The 21,768-nt window shown below is 42.3% G+C and overlaps 2 protein-coding genes and 1 non-coding gene across 46 annotated transcripts in view; 1 reads left to right on the top strand and 2 right to left on the bottom strand.

Annotated features, from left to right (window-relative positions):
• Positions 1–21,768, bottom strand: part of GPRASP3 (G protein-coupled receptor associated sorting protein family member 3) — a 105,717-nt gene that overhangs the window by 29,848 nt on the left and 54,101 nt on the right. For 2 of the 7 annotated variants that reach the window (XM_060407478.1, XM_060407481.1), the window contains one exon: positions 19,781–19,936. The exons of 4 other annotated variants lie outside the window; for them this stretch is intronic. The gene's annotated coding sequence lies outside the window, so the exon portion shown is untranslated. Of the gene's footprint in view, positions 1–19,780; positions 21,671–21,768 lie in introns of all 7 variants that reach the window. One more of the 7 variants, XM_060407480.1, reaches the window with a different exon arrangement.
• Positions 1–21,768, bottom strand: part of GPRASP2 (G protein-coupled receptor associated sorting protein 2) — an 80,592-nt gene that overhangs the window by 4,723 nt on the left and 54,101 nt on the right. For 5 of the 38 annotated variants that reach the window (XM_060407464.1, XM_060407450.1, XM_060407446.1 and 2 more), the window contains one exon: positions 19,781–19,936. The exons of 26 other annotated variants lie outside the window; for them this stretch is intronic. The gene's annotated coding sequence lies outside the window, so the exon portion shown is untranslated. Of the gene's footprint in view, positions 1–390; positions 21,671–21,768 lie in introns of all 38 variants that reach the window. 7 more of the 38 variants (XM_060407456.1, XM_060407459.1, XM_060407451.1 and 4 more) reach the window with 6 other exon arrangements.
• TRNAC-GCA (transfer RNA cysteine (anticodon GCA)) lies at positions 10,182–10,253 on the top strand. The gene has a single exon. It is a non-coding gene; the product is annotated as a tRNA-Cys (tRNA).

Raw genomic sequence — 21,768 nt, 5'->3', positions numbered from 1 at the left:
CCCTTGGCAGGATCATAGCCCGGGCTGCTCCCGTCCCAGCTCCGGCGACCTCCTCGGAGCGCCCACCTGGGCTCCCTCCGCCATTTCGCCCATAGCAGCTTCCCGCACAGCCCTCTCCCCGCACAGGCAAGTCGAGGGCGGGGCACAGGCACCCGGAAAGCCCGTCAGGGACTAGTCCGCGCCGCACGACTCCCCAGCATCCGAGGGAACCCGTACGGCCAAGACCCCGCGGCCTCGGGCCCGGCCCGTGCCGGTCGCCGTCGTCTCAGGGCCAGGGGTCCCCCAGCGCTGCGCATCTCTTTAAGGATCCCGCTCCGCTCGCCTCCCCGTCCTCACGCTGCCAGGGACAGGCTGTGAGCCGGTCGTCGCCCCATGACACCCCCCACTTGCCTTCGCAGGCGCAGGGTCGCAGCTCTTCTCTCGCTTCCCACCGCTCGCCGTGCGGGCGGAATGGAAAAGAGGCGTCCCCACCTCCCGCGCCGCTGCGCCAAACCGGGTAGGGGCTGCGCAGGCTGCGGCACCGACGGCTCGCGGCGAGGGTGTCGGGAAGAGGGGCGGAGGGATACGGCACGAATGGGCTCGACGCCCCCTCGCAGGCCCACCGTAGTTCCGACCCAGAGTGGGCGGGGCCGGGAAGAACGCCAACCTGAGGGGCGGGGCCACGCCAGCCCTCCGCTGCCCCCAGTGGGGTGACCACCCCCACGCCTCTGGCCCTGCAGCGTAGGGGGGTCGCGGGCCGGGGCTGGGAGGGTCGCCAGGGGTCGCACTGCAGGGAGCAGCGGATGGATACAGGCCGCCCCGCAGTGTGTGTCTGTGTCTGTGCGTGTGAACCTGCAGACTTTTCGGTGTCCGCCCCCTCCCTTCCCCCATCACGCCGGCCATCCTTCTTGGGCGCGGGGGGCTGCTTTCGCCTTCAGGGGCTGGAGGAAAGTGGGAGGGGGCGCCTGAGGCGGCCGAGCCCCTGCCCCTCTTCTAAGGGAAGGCAGCCCCTGACAGACCTCTGGCTGAGGAGACAAACCACTTGTCTGCGCCAGTGTCCTCATTCTTTCTGCCACGCTGCTGTTCTCTCAGTCGCTGTGGTGGCACACTTTACCATCTCCCTGTCCCCACAGTTGCCCAGGAAAGAGGACCTTTCCCTGGCAGGACCCGCACCTGCTCAGACAATCCTGTTTCTCACCCCGCAGCCAGGGGTCTGGCACCGTGTAGGGGCAGTGCTGGCTCCTGTCAGGTCATCTCTTGCAGGGGATTCCAAGGGCTCCTCATCTTTGGCAGGGTGGGAATACGCCAAGGATTAGAACCAATTGGGATTTCACACGCTTGCCATACACACCAGTCTACTTCCCCCAGCCATTGTTTGGACTTGGCCCCACCAGGCACCTGCTTCCCCAAGACAGTAATCTGCTGGTTCTTGAATCCTCTGATTCTTGCACTTCTATGTCCTCCCTGTAGTCTCCATCCCCTTCATTTGTGCTCCGTTGGGCCAAGAGCAACCGTGGTTAATAACATCTCTGGTTGAACACAAACCTGTTGGTATTGTTGCCCATTAAAAACCCCAACTAAATGGCACCTTCGCTTTGGTAGGCTGAATAAAAGTCCCCCCAAAACGTCCACGTCCTGTTCTCCAGAACCTGTAAATATATGATGTTACCTTGCACAGGAGAATTAAGGTCGCAGATGGAATTAAGATTGCTAATCAGCTGAATGTAAAGGAAGATTACACTGCTTTATCTTGGCCAATGCCATGGAAGGCTACTTTAAATGTGGAAGAAGCAGGCAGAAGATTTAGTGTCACAGTGAAGTTGCATACAAGATGCCACCAGTGGATAGGATGTCACTGGTTTTGAAGAAGGAAGCCAGAGGCCAAGGCCCACATGCAGACCCAGAAGGTGGAAAAGGCAAGGAGACAGATTCCTCTAGGACCTCTTGCAAGAATGAAGTCCTCCTATCACCTTTATTTCAGACCAGTTTGAAACCCTTTCCTATGTGCAACCTTCAGTATTTTTATTTTTTTAAGCCAGCAATATTGTGATAATTTGTTACAGCAACAGTAGGCATGGAATTCAGTCACCATCCTGACTTCCATTCCTCTTCACTCAAATTGGGCTTCATGCCCTGGGAGGATCAATTTGGGGGCTCATCTCTCACCACTCACCACTATAACGACTCTCTTAAGAACCTTCTCTCTTTGCTAAAGGAGAGGGATTTTGCAGTCCTCTGAGGTTCAACTTGGAGAAAGTCCCTATTTACTGAAAAATCACTGATGCTTACCAGAATGAAAAGGGAACATTATTCTTACCATGAATTTTCATATATTTACCTATCAGCTTTTACTTGTTATTAGATACTTATTATTGGGGTCACAAAGAGTCAGACATGATAACTGTACAATATTTAGATAACAGGAAAAAATCTAGAGACAATTCTATACTGTATCTAGAGACAACAGATGTCAGTTGTCACAGGAAAAGTCTTTCACCGTGCTCTTTGATGGCCTTAGCTGAATTGTGGATTATGTTTTCTTTGTTCCAAAGTATACTCTCTCTCGGGTGAATGCCAGGCTTAAAGAAGGGAGTCTGAGCTCTGCCGAGATCTGTGGGTGTATGTGAATCTCTTTCCCTCTCTGAACTTTTCTTTCTCCTCCTTCAAGTGGCTGGTGCCTTGCATTCATTCAACGAATATATATATGAGCATCTACTTTGTCCTTGGCACAAACAAAAAAGAAATCTCCACTCCCATGGAGGTGACCTTTACTTGTAGTTTCATTCTTATTAATTTTTTTCTAAAAATTTACAGATTTATCCAAAGTCATATTAGCAATCCTATGTGGTAATTCTGGATATAGTGAAATCTTGATTTCAAGATACTGACAGAAGAGTGAATCTACTACTAGCTGACAGATTATACTGTGAGATTTTGAAATGTCTGTTAGACATTTTATTGTTAATTCATTTAGAGAACAGACAGTACAACTCATTAACATTTATTGAACCGAGGAAGGTCCTATTTTAAACATTTTGTGTATTGGCTCACAAAAATATTGGACAGTATGAACTGTTATTGAAATAAACTATTACCTTCATGTTACATGTGAGGAAACCAGCTTGGATGAACTGTTTCATCTCTAAAGTCAATGGGGAAAAGAAAAGCTTTAAATATTAAAAGAATGCTGACTTATATCCGCCTGACTGGTAAGCAGTATTTATTTCATCCTAAATGAAATGATACATTGGATCATCAAAAAAGCAAGAGAGTTCTAGAAAAACATCTACGTCTGCTTCATTGATTACGCTACAGCCCTTGACTGTGTGGATCACAACAAACTGTGGAAAATTCTTAAAAAGATGGGAATACCAGACCACCTTACCTGCCTCCTGCAACACCTGTATGCAGGTCAAGCACCAGACATGGAACAAAGGACTGGCTCAAAATTGGGAAAGGAGTACATCAAGGCTGTCTATTGTCACCCTGCTTATTTAACTTATATGCAGAGTACATCATGAAAAGTGCCAGGCTGGATGAAGTACAAGCCGGAATCAAGATTCCTGGTAGAAACATCAATAACCTCAGATATGCAGATGACACCACCCTGATGGCAAAAAGCAAAGAGGAATTAAGAGCCTCTTGATGAAGGTGAAAGAGGAGAGTGGAAAAGCTGGCTTAAAACTCAACACTCAGAAAACTAAGATCATGGCATCTGGTCCCATCACTTCATGGCAACTAGATGAGGAAACAATGGAAACAGTGACAGACTTTGTTTTCTTGGGCGCCAAAATCACTGCAGGTGGTGACTGCAGCCATGAAATTAGAAGATGCTTGCTCCTTAAACTTCCCTAGTGGTTCAGAGGTTAAAGCGTCTGCCTGCAATGCGGGAGACCTGGGCTTGATCCCTGGGTCGGGAAGATCCCCTGGAGAAGGAAATGGCAACCCACTCCAGCATTCTTGCCATGGAGAATCCCATGGAGGGAGGAGCCTGGTAGGCTATAGTTCACGGGGTCGCAAAGAGTCGAACACGACTGAGCTACTTCACTTTCACTTTCCTTGCTCCTTGGAAGACAAGCTATGACAAATCTAGACAGTGTATTGAAAAGCAGAGACATCACTTTGCCAGCAAAGGTCCATATAGTCAAAGCTATGGTTTTTCCAGTAGTCATGTATGGATGTGAGAGTTGGACTATAAAGAAGTCTGAGCACCAAAGAATTGACACTTTTGAACTGTGGTGTTGGAGAAGACTCTTGAGAGTCCCTTGGATTGCAATGAGATCAAACCAGTCAATCCTAAAGGAAATCAACCCTGAAAAGTCATTGGAAGGACTGATGTTGAAGCTGAAGCTCCAATACTTTGGCCACCTGAATCGAAGAGCCCGACTCATTAGAAAAGACCCTGATGCTCGGAAAGATTGAAGACAGGAGGAGAAGGGGATGACAGAGGACAAGATGGTTGGATGGCATCACTGACTCAATGTCCATGAGTTTGAGCAAGCTCCAGGAGATGGTGAAAAACAGGGAAGCCTGGTGTGCTACAGTCCCTGAGGTCACAAAGAGTCAGACACCGCTGAGCTACTGAACAATAACAAAATGGATTCCAGTCTAATAAATTCTGATGGCCAAAGTTCCACTCCCCTATGCCTCCACCAGTCCTGTGTAACCCTGACTTGCCTCTTATATCTAAATCTCAGAACCAAATAACCCCAGGCATTAAGCCTAGGATACAGACAGCTGTGCTACATCATACCTACCATTCTGCCCCAACCCCTCCTCCTACATACTTACTATGCACATGAACTTTCACAGTAGCATATTCCTTGCCTATGCAACACATATGATCTACGCCTCTTCCCTCTTACTCACCATGGACATAGACTAGTTTTTGTCTATTAAGCTTAACTTGGCTATTTTCTGTTTTTTAAAATTATTTTATTTATTTATTGGCTATGCTGAGTCTTCATTGCTATGTGCGCTTTTCTCCAGTTGTGACAAGCGAGGGCTACTCTCTAGTTGTGATGCACAGGCTTCTCACTGCAGTGGCTTTTCTGTTGCTAAGCACAGGCTCTAGGGTGTACTGGCTTTAATACTTGTGGTTCCTGGGGTCTAGAGGGCAGGCTCAATAGTTGTGACGCATGGGCTTAGTTGCTCTGTGGCACATGGGCTCTTCGCAGACTAGGGATTGAACCTATGTTTTCTGCATTGGCAGCCGGATTCTTGACCACTGAGCCACAAGAGAAGTCCTATTTTCTGTTGTTTTAATTTGCAATTCCATAATGCCCTCTGATCACTGCAGATGGTGACTGCAGCCATGAAATTAAAAGACGCTTACTCCTTGGAAGAAAAGTTATGACCAACCTAGATAGCATATTCAAAAGCAGAGACATTACTTGACCGACAAAGGTCCATCTAGTCAAGGCTATGGTTTTTCCAGTAGTCATGTATGGATGTGAGAGTTGGACTGTGAAGAAGGCTGAGCACCAAAGAATTGATGCTTCTGAACTGTGGTGCTGGAGAAGACTCTTGAGAGTCCCTTGGACCACAAGGAGATCCAACCAGTCCATTCTAAAGGAGATCAGCCCTGGGATTTCTTTGGAAGGAATGATGCTAAAGCTGAAACTCCAGTACTTTGGGCACCTCATGTGAAGAGTTGACTCATTGGAAAAGACTCTGATGCTGGGAGGGATTGGGGGCAGGAGGAAAGGGGACTACAGAAGATGAGATGGCTGGATGGCATCACTGACTCAGTGGACGTGAGTTTGAGTGAACTCCAGGAGATGGTGATGGACAGGGAGGCCTGGTGTGCTGCGAATCATGGGGTCGCAGAGTCAGACACGACTGAGCGTCTGAACTGAACTGAACTGAATGCCCTCTGATGTTGAGCATCTTTACATATGCTAATTTGTATATTTTATTTGTCAATCATCTGGTCAGATCATCCCCCCTTTAAAAATGGCATTGATTGCTATCTTATTACTAAAGATTTTTTTGTATATTTTGGATACTAGTCTTCTATTAAATTCTGTTTTGCAACACTTTTCTTCTCAATCTCCACTTGTCTTCATCCTATCAATACAGTATTTTGCAGAGAAGATTTATCTTTAATTAAGTTCAACTTATCAATGTTTTCTTTCATGGATCACGTTTTATGTTTTATCTACAAAGTCCTTGACATACACAAAGTTACCTAGATCTTTTACTATGTTCTCTTCTAGGAGTTTTACAGTTTTGTCTTTTACATGTAAGTCTATGATCCATTTTAAGTTAATAATAGTGAAAGATGTAATATATGAGTATAGATTTTCTTTTGCATGTAGATGACCATTCTATTAGGCTGGTGCAAAAGTAATTGCAGTTTTTGCATTGTTGACATTTGCCTTTGATATTGGAATACATTCTTAAATGTGGTTATGTTATACATCATTTAATGCACGTTAGTCTGTGTATTCTTGCCAACGACATTGCCAATAACATTACTTACTGTTTATTTAATATTAATTTTAGACTATGGAAATGATGTTACACAAAAAGCAAATTTGAGAGATTTTATTCCAGTTCAAAATGGGTCATAAAGCAGTGAGACAACTTGCAACATCAGCAATGCCTTTGGTCCAAGAACTGCTAACAAGCATGCAGCACAGCAGTGGTTCAAGAAGTTTTCCAAAGGAGAAAAGAACCTTGAAGATGAGGAGCTCAGTGGCTGGCCATCAGAAGTTAACAACAACTGAGAGCAATCAAAACTGATCCTGTTACAACTACACGAGAAGCTGCCAAATAACTCAACAATTCTACGGTCATTCGGCATTTGAAGCAAACTGGAAAGGTGAAAAAGCTCGATAAGTGGGTGACTCATGAGCTGACCAAAAATTTAAAAAATCATTGTTTCAAACTGTCCTCTTCTCTTATTCTATGCAACATCAAACCATTTCTCAATCGGGTAGACTGTGACATGCTATGAAAAGTGGATGGTATACAACAACCAGTGATGACCAGCTCAGTGGTTGGATGATACTCTAAAACACTTCCCAAAGTCTAACCTGCACCAAAAAAAAGATCATGGTCACTGTTTGGTGGTCTGCTAGCAGTCTGAACCACTACAGCTTTCTGAATCCCGGTGAAACCATTACATCTCAGAATTATGCTTAGCAAATTGATGCGATGTGCTGAAAACTGCAATGCCTGCAGCCAGCACTGGTCAACAGAAAGGGCCAAATTCTTCTCCAGGACATCACCCAACCACACTTCGCACAACTAATGCTTTAAGTTTTGCCTCATCTGCCATATTCACCTGACCTCTCACCAACTGACTACCACTTCTTCAGGCTTTTTGCAGGGAAAGAGCTTCCACAATCAGCAGGATGCAGAATATGCTTTCCAGGATGTTGTCGAAACCCAAATCATGAATTTTTATGCTAAAGGAATAAACAAACATTTCTCATCAGTAATAATTTGTTTACTGTAATAGTTCCTATTTTGATTAATAAAGATGTGTCTGAGCCTAGTTATTGTTGTTCAGTTATTCAGTTATGCCCGACTCTTTGCAACTCTCTGGACTGCAGAATGCAAGGCTTCCCTGTCCTTCACTATCTCCCAGACTGTGCTCAAACTCATGTCCACTGAGTTAGTTGGTGATGCCATCCAACGATGTCATCCTCAGTCACCTTCTCCTCCTGCCCTCAATCTTTCCCAGCATTAGGGTCTTTTCCATTGAGTTGCTTCTTTACATCAGGTGGCCAAAGTATTGGAGCTTCAACTTTACCATCAGTCCTTCAAATGACTATTCAGGGTTGATTTCCTTTAGGATTGACTGGTTTGATCTCATTGCTGTCCAAAGAACTCTCAAGAGTCGTCTACAGCAGCACAGTTAGAAAGCATCAATTCTTTGGTGTTCAGATTTCCATATGGTCCAACTGACATCCGCACATGACTACTGGAAAAGCAATAGCTTTGACTATATGGATCTTTGTGGGTGAAATAATGTCTTTGCTTTTTAACATACTGTCTAGGTTTGTCATAGCTTTTCTTCCAAGGAGTAAGCATCTTTTTATTTCATGGCTGCAATCACCATCTGCAGTGATTTTGGAGCCCCCAAAAATAAAGTCTGACACTGTTTCCACCGTTTCTCCATCTATTTGTCATAAAGCAAGGGGACCAGATGCCATGATCTTAGTTTTCTGTATGTTGAGCTTTAAACCAACCTTTTCACTCTCCTCTTTCACTTTCATCAGGAGGCTCTTTAGTTCTTCTTCACTTTCTGCCATAAGGGTGGTGTCATCTGCATATCTGAGGTTATTGATATTTCTCCCAGCAATCTTGATTACAGCTTGTGCTTCTTCCAGCCCAGCGTTTCTCATGATGTACTCTGCATATAAGTTAAATAAGCAGGGTGACAATATACAGTTTTGACGTACTCCTTTTCCTATTTGGAACGAGTCTGTTGTTCCATGTCCAGTTCTAACTGTTGCTTCCTGACCTGCATACAGATTTCTCAAGAGGCAGGTTAGGTGGTCTGGTATTCCCATCTCTTTCAGAATTTCCCACAGTTTATTGTGATCCACACAGTCAAAGACTTTGGCATAGTCAATAAAGCAGAAAGAGATGTTTTTCTGGGATTCTCTTGCTTTTTTGATGATCCAGCGGATGTTGGCAATTTGATATCTGGTTCCTCTGCCTTTTCTAAATCCAGCTTGAACATCTGGAATTTCACGGTTCACATATTTTTGAAGCCTGGCTTGGAGAATTTTGAGCATTACTTTACTAGTGTGTGTGCTGCTGCTGCTGCTAAGTCGCTTCAGTCATGTCCGACTCTGTGCGACCCCAGAGACGGCAGCCTACCAGGCTCCTCTGTCCCTAGGATTCTCCAGGCAAGAACACTGGAGTGGGTTGCCATTTCCTTCTCCAATGCATGGGAGTGAAAAGTGAAGTGAAGTCACTCAGTCGTGTCCAACTCTTTATGACCTCATGGACTGCAGCCCACCAGGCTCCTCTGTCCATGGGATTTTCCAAGCAAGAGTACTGGAGTGGGGTGCCATTGCCTTCTCCATACTAGTGTGTGAGATGAGTGCAATTGTGTGGCAGTTTGAGCATTCTTTGGCATTGCCTTTCTTAGGGATTCGAATGAAAACTGACCTTTTCCAGTCCTGTGGCCACTGCTGCATTTTCCAAATTTGCTGGCATAATGAGTGAAGCACTTTCACAACACCATCTTTTATGAGTTGGAATAGCTCAACTGGAGTTCCATCACCTCCACTAGCTTTCTTCATTGTGATGCTTCCTAATGCCCACTTGACTTCACATTCCCAGATGTCTGGCTCTAGGTGAGTGATCATATCATTGTGATCATCTGGGTCATGAAGATCTTTTTTGTATAGTTCTTCTGTGTATTCTTGCCACCTCTTCTTAGTATCATCTGCTTCTGTTAGGTCCGTACCATTTCTGTCCTTTATTGAGCCCATCTTTGCATGAATTTTTCCCTTGGTATCTCTAATTTTCTTGAAGAGATCTCTAGTCTTTCTCATTCTATTGTTTTCCTGTATTTCTTTGCACTGATCACTGAAGAAGGCTTTCTTATCTCTCCTTGCTGTTCTTTCGAACTGTGCATTCAAATGGGTATATCTTTCCTTTTCTCCTTTGCTTTTTGCTTCTTTTCACAGCTATTTATAAGGCCTCCTCAGACCGCCATTTTTCTTTCTTGCATTTCTTTTTCGTGGGGATGGTCTTGATCCCTGTCTCCTGTACGATGTCATGAACCTCCATTCTTAGTTCATCAGGCACTCTATTAGAACTAGTCCCTTAAATCTATTTCTTACTTACACTGTATAATTGTAAGGGATTTGATTAAGGTCATACTGGAATGGTCTAGTGGTTGTCCCTACTTTCTTCAATTTAAGTCTGAATTTTGCAAATAGGAGTTGATGATCTGAGCCACAGTCATCTCTCTGTCTCCTTTCTGCTGACTGTAGAGCACTTCTCCATCTTTGGCTGCAAAGAATATAATCAATCTGATATCAATATTGACCATATGGTGATATCCACGTGTAGAGTCTTCTCTTGTGTTGTTGGAAGAGGGTGTTTGCTATGACCAGTGCATTCTCTTGGCAGAACTCTATTAGAGTTTGCACTGCTTCATTCTGTAATCCAACGCCAAGGTGTTTCTTGACTTCCTACTTTTGCATTATAGTCCTCTCTAATGAAGGACTTCCCTGTTGGCTGAGAGGGTAAAGCATCTGCCTGCAATGCAGGAGACCCAGGTTCGATCCCTGGGTTGGGAAGATCCCCTGGAGAAGGAAATGGGAACCCACTCCAGTATTCTTGCCTGGAAAATCCCATGGACAGAGGAGCCTGGTAGGCTACGGTCCATGGGGCTGCAAAGAGTCGGACACGACTGAGTGACTTCACTTTAACTTTTAACACCCCTCTAATGAAAAGGACATCTTTTTTGGGTGTGAGTTCTAAAAGGTCTTATAGGTCTTCATAGAACCGTTCAACTTCAGCTTCTTCAGCATTACTGGTCGGGGCATAGACTTGGATGACCGTGATATTCAATGGTTTGCCTTGGAAACAAACAGAGATCATTCTGTTCCTTTTCAGATTCCATCCAAGTACTGCATTTCAGACTCTTTTGTTGACTATGATGGCTACTTCATTTCTTCTAAGGGATTCTTGCCCACAGTAGTAGATATAATGGTCATCTGAATTAAATTCACCCATTCTGGTCCATTTTAGTTCGCTGATTCCGAAAATGTCAACGTTCACTCTTCCCATCTCCTGTTTGACCACTTCCAATGTGCCTTGATTCATGGACCTAATATTTCAGGTTCCTATGCAATATTGCTCTTCACAGAGTCCCAGTTTGCTTCTATCACCAGTCACATCCACAACTGAGTGTTGTTTTTGCTTTGGCTCCGTCTCTTCATTCTTTCTGGAGTTATTTCTTCATTGATCTCCAGTAGCATATTGGGCACCTATGGACTTGGGGAGTTCATCTTTCAGTGTCTTATCTTTTGCCTTTTCATACTGTTCATGGGTTCTCAAGGCAAGAATAATAATAGGACTCCTTGTTTTGAAGGATGTCACCATTATCTTCATTACCTCCACCATAGTTTAGCCCCAGGTAAATAGCAGGGGAGGAGGCCTAACAAATAGCTGTGAAAAGGAGAGATGCAAAAAGCAAAGGAGAAAAGGAAAGATATACTCATTTGAATGCAGAGTTGCAAAGAACAGCAAGGATAGATAAGAAAGCCTTCCTCAGTGATCAATGCAAAGAAACAGAGGAAAAGAACAGAATGGGAAAGACTAGAGATCTCTTCAGGAAAATTAGAGATACCAAGGGATAATTTCATGCAAAGATGGGCTCGATAAAGGACAGAAATGGTATGGACCTAACAGAAGCAGAAGATATTAAGAAGAAGTGGCAAGAATACACAGAAGAACTATACAAAAAGATCTTCATGACCTAGATGATCACATTGGTGTGATCATTCACCTAGAGCCAGACATCCGGGAATGTGAAGTCAAGTGGGCATTAGGAAGCATCACAATGAAGAAAGCTAGTGGAGGTGATGGGATTCCAGTTGAGCTATTCCAACTCATAAAAGATGGTGTTGTGAAAGTGCTTCACTCAGTATGCCAGCAAATTTGGAAAATGCAGCAGTGGCCACAGGACTGGAAAAGGTCAGTTTTCATTTGAATCCCTAAGAAAGGCAATGCCAAAGAATGCTCAAACTGCTGCACTCATCTCACATGCTGTTAAGTAATGCTCAAAATTCTCCAAGCCAGGCTTCAACAATATGTGAACTGTGAACTTCCATATATACAAGCGGGTTTTAGAAAAGGCAGAGGAACCAGATATCAAATTGCCAACATCCGCTGGATCATCAAAAAAGCAAGAGAATCCCAGAAAAACATCTCTTTCTGCTTTATTGACTATGCCAAAGTCTTTGACTGTGTGGATCACAATAAACTGTGGGAAATTCTGAAAGAGATGGGAATACAGACCACCTGACCTGCCTCTTGAGAAATCTGTATGCAGGTCAGGAAGCAACAGTTAGAACTGGACATGGAACAACAGACTGTTTCCATATAGGAAATGGAGTAAGTCAAGGCTGTATATCGTCACCCTGCTTATTTTACTTATATGCAGAGCACATCGTGAGAAACGCTGGGCTGGATGAAGCACAAGCTGGAATCAAGACTGCTGGGAGAAATATCAATACCTTCAGATATGCATATGACACCACCCTTATGGCAGAAAGTGAAGAAGAACTAAAGAGCCTCTTGATGAAAGTGAGAGGAGAGTGAAAAAGTTGGCTTAAAGCTCAACATTCAGAAAACTACGATCATGGCATCTGGCCCCCTCGCTTCATGGCAAATAGATGAAGAAACAGTGGAAACAGTGTCAGACTTTATTTTGTTGAGCTCCAAAATCACTACAGATGGTGATTGCAGCCATGAAATAAAAAGACGCTTACTCCTTGGAAGAAAAGTTATGACCAACCTAGACAGCCTATTAAAAAGCAGAGGCATTACTTTGTCAGCAAAGGTCCATCTAGTTAACGCTATGGTTTTTCTAGCAGCCATGTATGTATGTGAGAGTAGGACTATAAAGAAGCTGAGTGCCGTAGAATTGATGCTTTTGAACTGTGGTGTTGGTGAGGACTCTTGAGAGTCCCTTGGATGGCAAGGAGATCCAACCAGTCCATCCTAAAGGCAATCAGTCCTGAATGTTCATTGGAAGGACTGATGTTGAAGCTGAAGTTCCAATACTTTGGCCACCTGATGTGAAGAGCTGACTCATTTGAAAAGACCCTGATGCTGGGAAAGATTGAAGCTGGGAGGAGAAGGGGACAACAGAGGATGAGATGCTTGGATGGCATCACCGACTCAGTGGACATGAGTTTGCATAAAATCTGGGAGTTGGTGATGGACAGGGAGGCCTGGCATGCTGCAGTCCATGGGGTTGCAAAGAGTTGGACAGGACTGAGAGACTGAACTGAACTGAACTGAACTGAAATAGCAGGGAGGGAACACAACTCCAACCATCAACAGAAAATTCAAATTAAAGATTTACTGAGCATGGCCCCACCCATGAGAACAAGATGCAGGGATGCAAGGATTCTTCAGTATTTGCAAATCAACCACTGTGATCCACCATGTTAAGAAATTCAAAGATAAAAACCATGATTATCTCAAAAGATACAGAGAAAGGCTTTGACAAAATTCAACACCCATTTATGACAAAAACTCTCCAGAAAGCAGGCATAGAAGGAACATACCTCCACATAATAAAAGCCATATACAACAAACCCACAGCAAACATTATCCTTAATGGTGAAAATTTGTAAGCACTTCTTCTAAAATCAGTAACAGGACTACAGTGCCCATATTCAACATAGTTTTGGGAGTCCTAGCCACAGCATTCATAGAAGAAAAATAAATGAAAAGAATCCAGATTGGAAAAGAAGTAAAACTCTCATTGTTTGCAGATGTCATGATCCTGTACATAGAAAACCCTAAAGATACAGACGGAAAATTAATAGAGCTCTTCAATGAATGTAGTAAAGTTGCAGGATAAAAAGTTAATACACAGAAATCCTTTGCATTGCTATACACTAACAATGAAATACCAGAACAAGAAATTAAAGAAGCTATCCCATTTACCATTGCATCGAAAAGGATAGATAGGAATAAACTTACCTAAAGAAACAAAAGATCTATATATAGAAATCTAAAACACTGATGAAAGAAATCAAAGATGACACAAATAAATGGAGAAATATACCATGTCCATGGATTGAAAGAATCAACATAGTGAAAATGAGTATACTACCCAAAGCAATCTATAGATTCAGTGTAATCCCTATCAGCTACCAATGATATTTTTCACAGAACTAGAAAAAATAATTTCACAATTTGTATGGAAACACTAAAAACCTTAAACAGCAAAAGCAATCTTTAGAAAGAAGAATGGAACTGGAGGAATCAACCCTCGTGACTTCAGACTATACTCCAAAGCTAGAGTCATCAAGACAGCATTGGATTGGCACAAAGACAGAAATATACATCAATGGAACAAAACAGAAAGCCCAGAAATAAATCCACACACCTCTGGACACCTTACCTTTGACAAAGGAGGCAAAGCAATACAATGGAGAAAAAACAATCTCTTTAACAAGTGGTGCTGGATAAACTGGTCAAGCACCTTTAAAAGAATGAAACTAGAATACTTTCTAACACCATACACAGAAAGAAACTCAAAATGGATTAAAGATCTAAATGTAAGACCAGAAACTATAAAACTCTTAGAGGAAAACATACGCAGAACACTCTCTGACATAAATCACAGCAAATCCTCTAGGACTCACCTCCCAGAGTAATGGAAATAAAAACAAAAATAAACAAATGGGACCTAATTAAACTTACTTGATTTTACACAATGTGGAAACTATAAGCAAGGTGAAAATGCAGACCTCAGAATGGGAGAAAATAATAGCAAATGAAGCAACTGACAAAGAATTAATCTCCAGAATATACAAGCAGCTCATGCAGCTCAATACCAGAAAAATGAACAACCCAATCAAAAAGTGGGCAAAATAACAGATATTTCTTCGAAGAAGACATAGAGATGGCTAATAAACACATGAAAGGATGCTCAACATCACTCATTATTAGAGAAAAGCAAATCAAAACTACAATGAGGTATCATCTCACACAAATCAGAATGGCTACCATCAAAATGTCTACAAATAGTAAGTGCTGGAGATGGTGTGGAGAAAAGGGAACTCTCTTACGTTGTTGGTGGGAATGCAACCTGGTACAGCCACTATTGAGAACAATGTAGAGATTCCTTAAAAAACTGGGAATAGAACTGCCATACAACCCAGCAGTCCCAATAATGGGCATACACACCGAGGAAACCAGAATTGAAAGAGACACATGTACCCCAATGTGCACTGCAGCACTATTTACAACAGCTAGGACATGGAAGCAACCTAGATGTCCATCAGCTGAGAATGGATAAGGAAGTTGTGGTACATATACAGAATGGAATATTACTCAATAAAAAGGAATGCATTTGACTCAGTTCTAATGAGGTGGATGAAACTGGAGCCTATTACACAGAGTGAAGTAAATCAGAAAGAGAAAGAAAAATACTGTATATTAATGCATATATATGGAATTTAAAAAGATGGTAATGACAATGCTACATGCAAGGCAGCAAAAGAGACACATATGTAAGGAACAGACTTTTGGACTATGTGGGAGAAGGTGAGGGTGGGATGATTTGAGAGAATAGCATTGAACATGTATATTACCATATGTAAAACAGATGACCAGTGCAAGTTTGATGCATGAAGCAGGGCACTCAAAGCTGGTGCTCTGGGACAACCAAAAGGGATGAGGTGGGGAGGGAAGAAGGTGGGGGGTTCAGGATGGGAGGACACATGTGCACCTGTGGCTGATTCATGTTGATGTATGGAAAAACCATCACAATATTGTAAAGTAATTATCTTACAATTAAAATAAATTGATTAAAAATAATACAAAATATACAAACAACTCATGTGCTCAATACCAGAATAACAGACATCCCAATCAAAAAGCAGACAAAAGAACTAAACAGACATTTATCCAAAGAAGACATAAAGATGGCTAATAAACACATGAAAAGATGCTCAACATCACTCATTATTAGAGAAATGCAAATCAAAACCACAGTGAGGTATCATCTTACACCAGTCAGAATGGCCATCATCAAAATGTCTACAAACAATAAATGCTGGAGAGAGTGTGGAGAAAAGGCAAGCCTCTTACACTGTTGGTGGGAATGCAAATTGGTACAGCCATTGTGGAAAAGTGTGGAGATTCCTTAAAAAACTGGGAATAGAACTGCCATACAACCCAGCAATCCCACTGCTAGGCATACACCCTGAAGAAATCAGAATTGAAAAAGACACATGTAGCCCAATGTTCATTTCAGCACTATTTAATAATAGCTAGGACATGGAAGGAACCTAGAGATATTCACCAGCAGAACAAAGGATAAGGGAGTTGTGGTACATATACAGAATGGAACATTACTCAGCTATAAAAAGGAGTGCATTTGATGCATTTGAGTCAGTTCTAATGAGGTGGATGAAACTGGAACCTATTATACAGAATGAAGTAAGACAGAGAAAGACAAATATTGTATGCTGCTGCTAAATAGCTTCAGTCATGTCCGATTCTGTGCGACCCCAGAGACGGCAGCCCACCAGGCTTCCCCGTCCCTGGGATTCTCCAGGCAAGAACACTGGAGTGGGTTGCCATTTCTTTCTCCAATGCATGAAAGTGAAAAGTGAAAGTGAAGTCGCTCAGTCCTGTCCGACTCTTAGTGACCCCATGGACTGCAGCCCACCAGGCTCCTCTGTCCATGGGCTTTTCCAGGCAAGAGTACTGGAGTGGGGTGCCACTGCCTTCTCCAAAATACCATATATTAATGCATATATATGGAATTTAGAAAGACAGTAACAATGATCCTACATGCAGGGCAGCAAAGGTGATACAGATGTAAAGAACAGACTTTTGGACTCAGTGGAAGAAGTCAAGGGTGGGATAATTTGAAAGAATAGCATTGAAACATGCATATTACCGTATGTAAAACAGATGCCAGTCAATTTCAATGCATGAAGAGGGTTTCCAAAGCCGGTGGTCTGGGACAATCCAGAAGGATTGGGTGGGGAGGGAGGTGGGAGGGCGGTTCAGGATAGTGGGCATACATGTATACCTGTGGCTGATTCATGTCAATGCATGGCAAAACCCATCACAATATTGTAATTATTCTCCAATGAAAATAATTTTATATGCAAATATTCCAAAGAAAATGGTAGCAAACTGAATTCAATAGTACATTGAAAGGATCATATTCCATGATCAAATGAGATTCATATCTGCAATGAAAGCATGGTTCATCATATACAAATCAACAAATGAGATACTCTACATTAACAGAGGGCTTCTCAGGTGGTTCTGTGGTAATGAATTTGTCTGCAATGCAGGAGATGAAAGTTTGACCCCTGGTCAGGAAGATCCCCTGAAGAAGGGAATAGCAACTCACTCCAGGATTCTTGCCTGGAGAATTCCATGAACGGTGGAGCCTGGCAGGCTACGTTCCATGGGGTCTCAAAGAGTCAGTCACGACCGAGAGATTAACACTTTCTCTTTCACTAATATCTAAAACATATCAGGAATCATGCAACTGAATAGTAAAACTAATAATCTGATTTTAAAATTGGTAAAGAACCTGAATAATTAGTTTTCTACAGAAGAGATATAAATGGCCAACAGTTACATGAAAAGATGACATCACTAATGTCATGAAAAGATGACATTACTAGTCATCAGGAAAATGCAAATCAAATCACAAGGAGGTATCATTTCGACCAGTTAGAATGATGATTATCAAAAATACAAGGGATAACACATGTTGACAAGAATATAAATAAAAGCAAACTCTTATACACTGTTGGTGGGAATGTAAATTAGTGCAGCTACTATGGAAAACAGCTTGGAAGCTTTTCAAAACTTTTTTTTTTTTTTAATCACCACATGATCCAGTAATCCCACTTTGGTGTATATATTCAAAGGAAATGAAATCACTATCTTTAAGAGATATCTGTACTTCCATGTTCATTTCAGCGTTATTCGCAATAGACAGACACAGAAACCACCTAAATATGCACTGACAGATGAACTGACAAAGAACCTGTTATATATGACTATATATATGTATAAAACATTTATTCATATATGTAAATAAAATTCAGTCATGAGAAAAAAATTATGCTATCTGACATAGCAACATAGAGAGTCTTTGGCCTGGCCAACACACTTTTCCTTTTTGAAACTCCAAGAGAATCTCAAAGGAGTTATATGAGAATACTAGTAACCCTCTACCTCAATCAATATAATAATATTAAAGATAAGATAAAATGGCAATATTAATTGGAAAGTAATCAGGTATGAACTATAGATATTACATTTCAGATAAGCCACAATATTTATTATAAACTGCAATAAGTAAGCCTGTATGTTTCTAACATCAAAGAGAATTTACCTCAGAAACATATTTGAAGATAACCATATACTATAAAAGAGACATGGGAAATTGTTGGAGTAGGGGCATATTATTTAATAAAACATACTGGTATTAAGTGGAAAGAATTCATCTGCATTGCTCTCTACATATCACAAGCCAAAATTCATTCTAGGTAAATGAGTATTTATTTTTCTTTATCCTTCTGCATCTTTTGAAATATTTAAGATAGCTAATCTTCCTGAAATTTGATTACATGTATTGTGACATAACATTACCTGTTTCCCGAAATGATTAGCTAACTATTCTAACACCATTCACCAAGTGTGTAGAAAAGAGTTAGCATAGAAGATGTAAGATTGCAAGCTTTATAAATACTTGCTTGCAAGGCTGGCCTTTGGTTGGATTCTGTTAACTTGAATTTAAAGAAGGTGTCCACTATTCCCAAAACAGATTATGATTGGCTCACTGTGCCTAAACTCTCTGTGCGAACAATACAGTTTATGCTAAATATTAATACCTTTTTTCCTTCTGGGAGTCTCGAATTTTGGTGCATGCTAGACAAAAGGTACCTCCCTCAAATCTTGGGTGCTGAATATCTAATAAGCTTCCTTGATAAATAATATTTCACACATGTTGTCATTAATTATTGAAGGAATTAAGTGTATCCTGTGGGACTCCCCTGGGAGAGAAATATTGGAAGTTTGCAGCGGTTTCTTTAGAACTTTGCTCCATGCACTTTTTTCCTTTCACTGATTTGGTTTTGCATTCTTTTGTAATAAATCATAGCTGTGAGTCCAACTGTATACTGAGCCTTGTGAATCCTGCTACTGAATCTTTCACTTTTCTCCATGAATTTGAACTGTCACCCTAATATAAATACCCACATATATGTGGAAACATATGGGCTCTCTACCTGTATTCCATTTAACTTTTCCCAAGTAGTTCTACCCTGTCAAGAGATTTGACAAAAATTTTAAAATTCTTTGTGGGAAAAACACTTTCCAACTTCCATATTATTCTTCTTTCAAAATTCTCTGGACTATTCACAGGCTTGTGTGTATGTAGAAATCAATAAGAAGTTCTTGAACTTCTAAGAACCTCTAAACCAAGACCCTCTAAACGGCAAATGATAAAAGCTTATAAATACTCTGCTTACAAAAAGAAAACACAACTGGCTAGGTTTAACCTCTGAAACATCTGAAAGTAGGTTTAACCTCATTAATAATACCAAAATAACAAGGAAGTACCATGTTCCCCAATTCCATTAGTAAAAGGCTTAAAAATTTTGCTGATGGCTTATACACATATGTATCTACTAAGTTCACTATACGTTTCTAAGACAGATTACCCAGCCCACAGCCCCATCCTAAAGGAAGAAGTCCTTGCTTGACTCTTGGGATGAAGGAAGGGGTATGGTACCTCAAAGATCCCATCCCTGCCTCTCCAGAGCCAGCACTATGGGTGTACACAAATTGGGTGTTCACATATTGTCACTTCACCGTGTCCTCTTTCTGGGCGCCCCTGAAGCCAACTGCTTCCTCGTGTCCACCTCCCCTACCCAAACAGAGAAAACAGTCACGCCACGCTGGGTGGGGTGAGGGGCATTCAGAAAGCAGGAGGGAGCAGGAGCGAGCACGAAGGTCCCAGGCACTTCCTCCACGAGGATCTAGTCTCTACCACCACCTCCCATGGATGCTATTTCCCGGCCGGCCTCGAACCCACCTCCTCCAACAGCGGCCGCTGCTTCTCTCCACATATGCCTCCCTCAGGATGACTTCCGGCCTCTTGAGCTCCTGGACAAAAATCAGGCCCCTGCTGACGCTCGCGAGTGGCTGAGGGATTGTGTCCTCTGCCAGCAATTACCGTAATCCTGGGCACCTGAGGAATTCGTTTACAGGCTAGTGCAGCATGAAGAGACACCCACCCACCCACCGTTACATCCTACCACTCCTCTTGCAGCCGTCTGTCAAGCGTCAGGGGCAAGTCTTTCCCGACCCTTTTCAGTGCTTACACACCTCTACGCCAGTCCAAGTGAGAGCGCCGTCACGTGACCAACCCTCCGCCTCACGTGACCGCACATTCGGCATGTCTGCCGCAGCCCTGCAGAAGCAAGCAAGGTACAGTCTTCTGCCTCTAGGGCTGAGCTGCTTGCTAGAACCACCTGAAGCTCCTGGTGGTGGTGAAGATAGAGAGCTGAAAGGAAGGCTGGATTAGAGCCAACGCTTCCAGTCCTCGGCCTGGGCTTTGCTCTGTAAGAACACAGGGCTGGTGAGGAACACTCCGTGAGGAGTTCAGAGACCAACTGACTTTTAATATTCTGTATAAAACTCGTTTGAGTAAGCTCCGGGAGTTGGTGATGGACAGGGGAAGCCTTCAGTGCTGCAGACCATAGGCTCGCAAAGAGTCGGACACGACTGAGGGACTGAATTGATGAGACTCGATCTGTCTTGAGAATACTGATAGGCAAAACAAACATTCAGTTTCCAATTTCCACCACCAGGTCGATCTCTGTTATCACTTCTGGTTTGTGAATGGATGAAATCTGCCACTTTGTTCTACTTACAAAAATCTTATAGCCTAGAGTCTTATAGAAAAAAAAATTTTTTTTTCCTTCCTGAGACAAACCAAGGTGAATAAAAATTTGTACCTTTTCCTTTAGCCTGGACTCCTTCCTACCCCAAATCAACATAATCCCTGACTTTTAATCCTGTCTGAAGATAATTATTACCTTTGTGAATCCAAAAAAAAAAAAAAATGTTTACCATAAAGTCAGAAACTTTAGAAAGTTTACAATTTACTTCCTTTAAATAATTATGCATTTTTATTTGGCAACCCAGTCCTAAATTGTAGTTTGTCACACTTCTTTACTCTTTTGACATGTTTTAAATAGTTATAAGATTTTCCATAATGAAATAATATACATTTCATAAATTCAGTCCATTTCACACATTTGGGGAGTATCATCCTTCCGTATATTTTACCAGTCTTTTTTATTTCATCAAATATAGAAGGCATCAGAGCTTTTCTTAGCCAATTAAAAAACCTGTATATCATCACTCTTAGTAGCTGTATGCTATTACCTTAACACTCTCCATGGCACCTCCATGAAGAAATGGTCTTCCTGACAGTTAAATTTGTGTGCTTTCTGGTCTTTTCCTTTTAACCTGTGGGCCAGTGGTCTCCCAACATTTCTGGCACCAGGGACCAGTTTCATGTAAGACAACTTCCTCACAGACTGGAGTTGGCGGGGGGGACGAGGATGGTTCAGTTGGTAACGTGAGCAATACAAGGGGGCACGATTCAGACAGTAATGCAAGGAATGGGGTGAGCTCAGAGGAAGCCTTCTGCTCACCTCTTGCTGTGTGGCCTGCTTCCTAACAGGCCACAGACCAGTACTGGTCTGCACCCCAGACCCCTGCTTTCGGCAGTATCAAAGAAACACCCATACTTTGAATTGCAAAATGAAACTTCTCAGCTCTTCAAAACTTACCTCATTTTATATCACTTAATACTTAATACTCCTCACAGCCACTCCAAGCAGACTGGATATCTCACGCCCACAAGAGCACTTTTCCAACTGCGAGCTTTTCTTCACAACATCCAACCTCTTCCCTACATTTCAGAGCCCAAATCAATTGGGTGCTTTTTTTTCTAAATCATACATTTACAGATATAAGAATAAGCTTTTTCAAGGAGCATTATTATTCATA

Source organism: Ovis aries, chromosome X (assembly GCF_016772045.2).
Source record: "Ovis aries strain OAR_USU_Benz2616 breed Rambouillet chromosome X, ARS-UI_Ramb_v3.0, whole genome shotgun sequence".
Taxonomy (NCBI): Eukaryota; Metazoa; Chordata; class Mammalia; order Artiodactyla; family Bovidae; genus Ovis; species Ovis aries.
The sequence above is the reverse complement of the archived record's forward strand: the minus strand, read 5'-3'. Positions and strand labels throughout refer to the sequence as shown.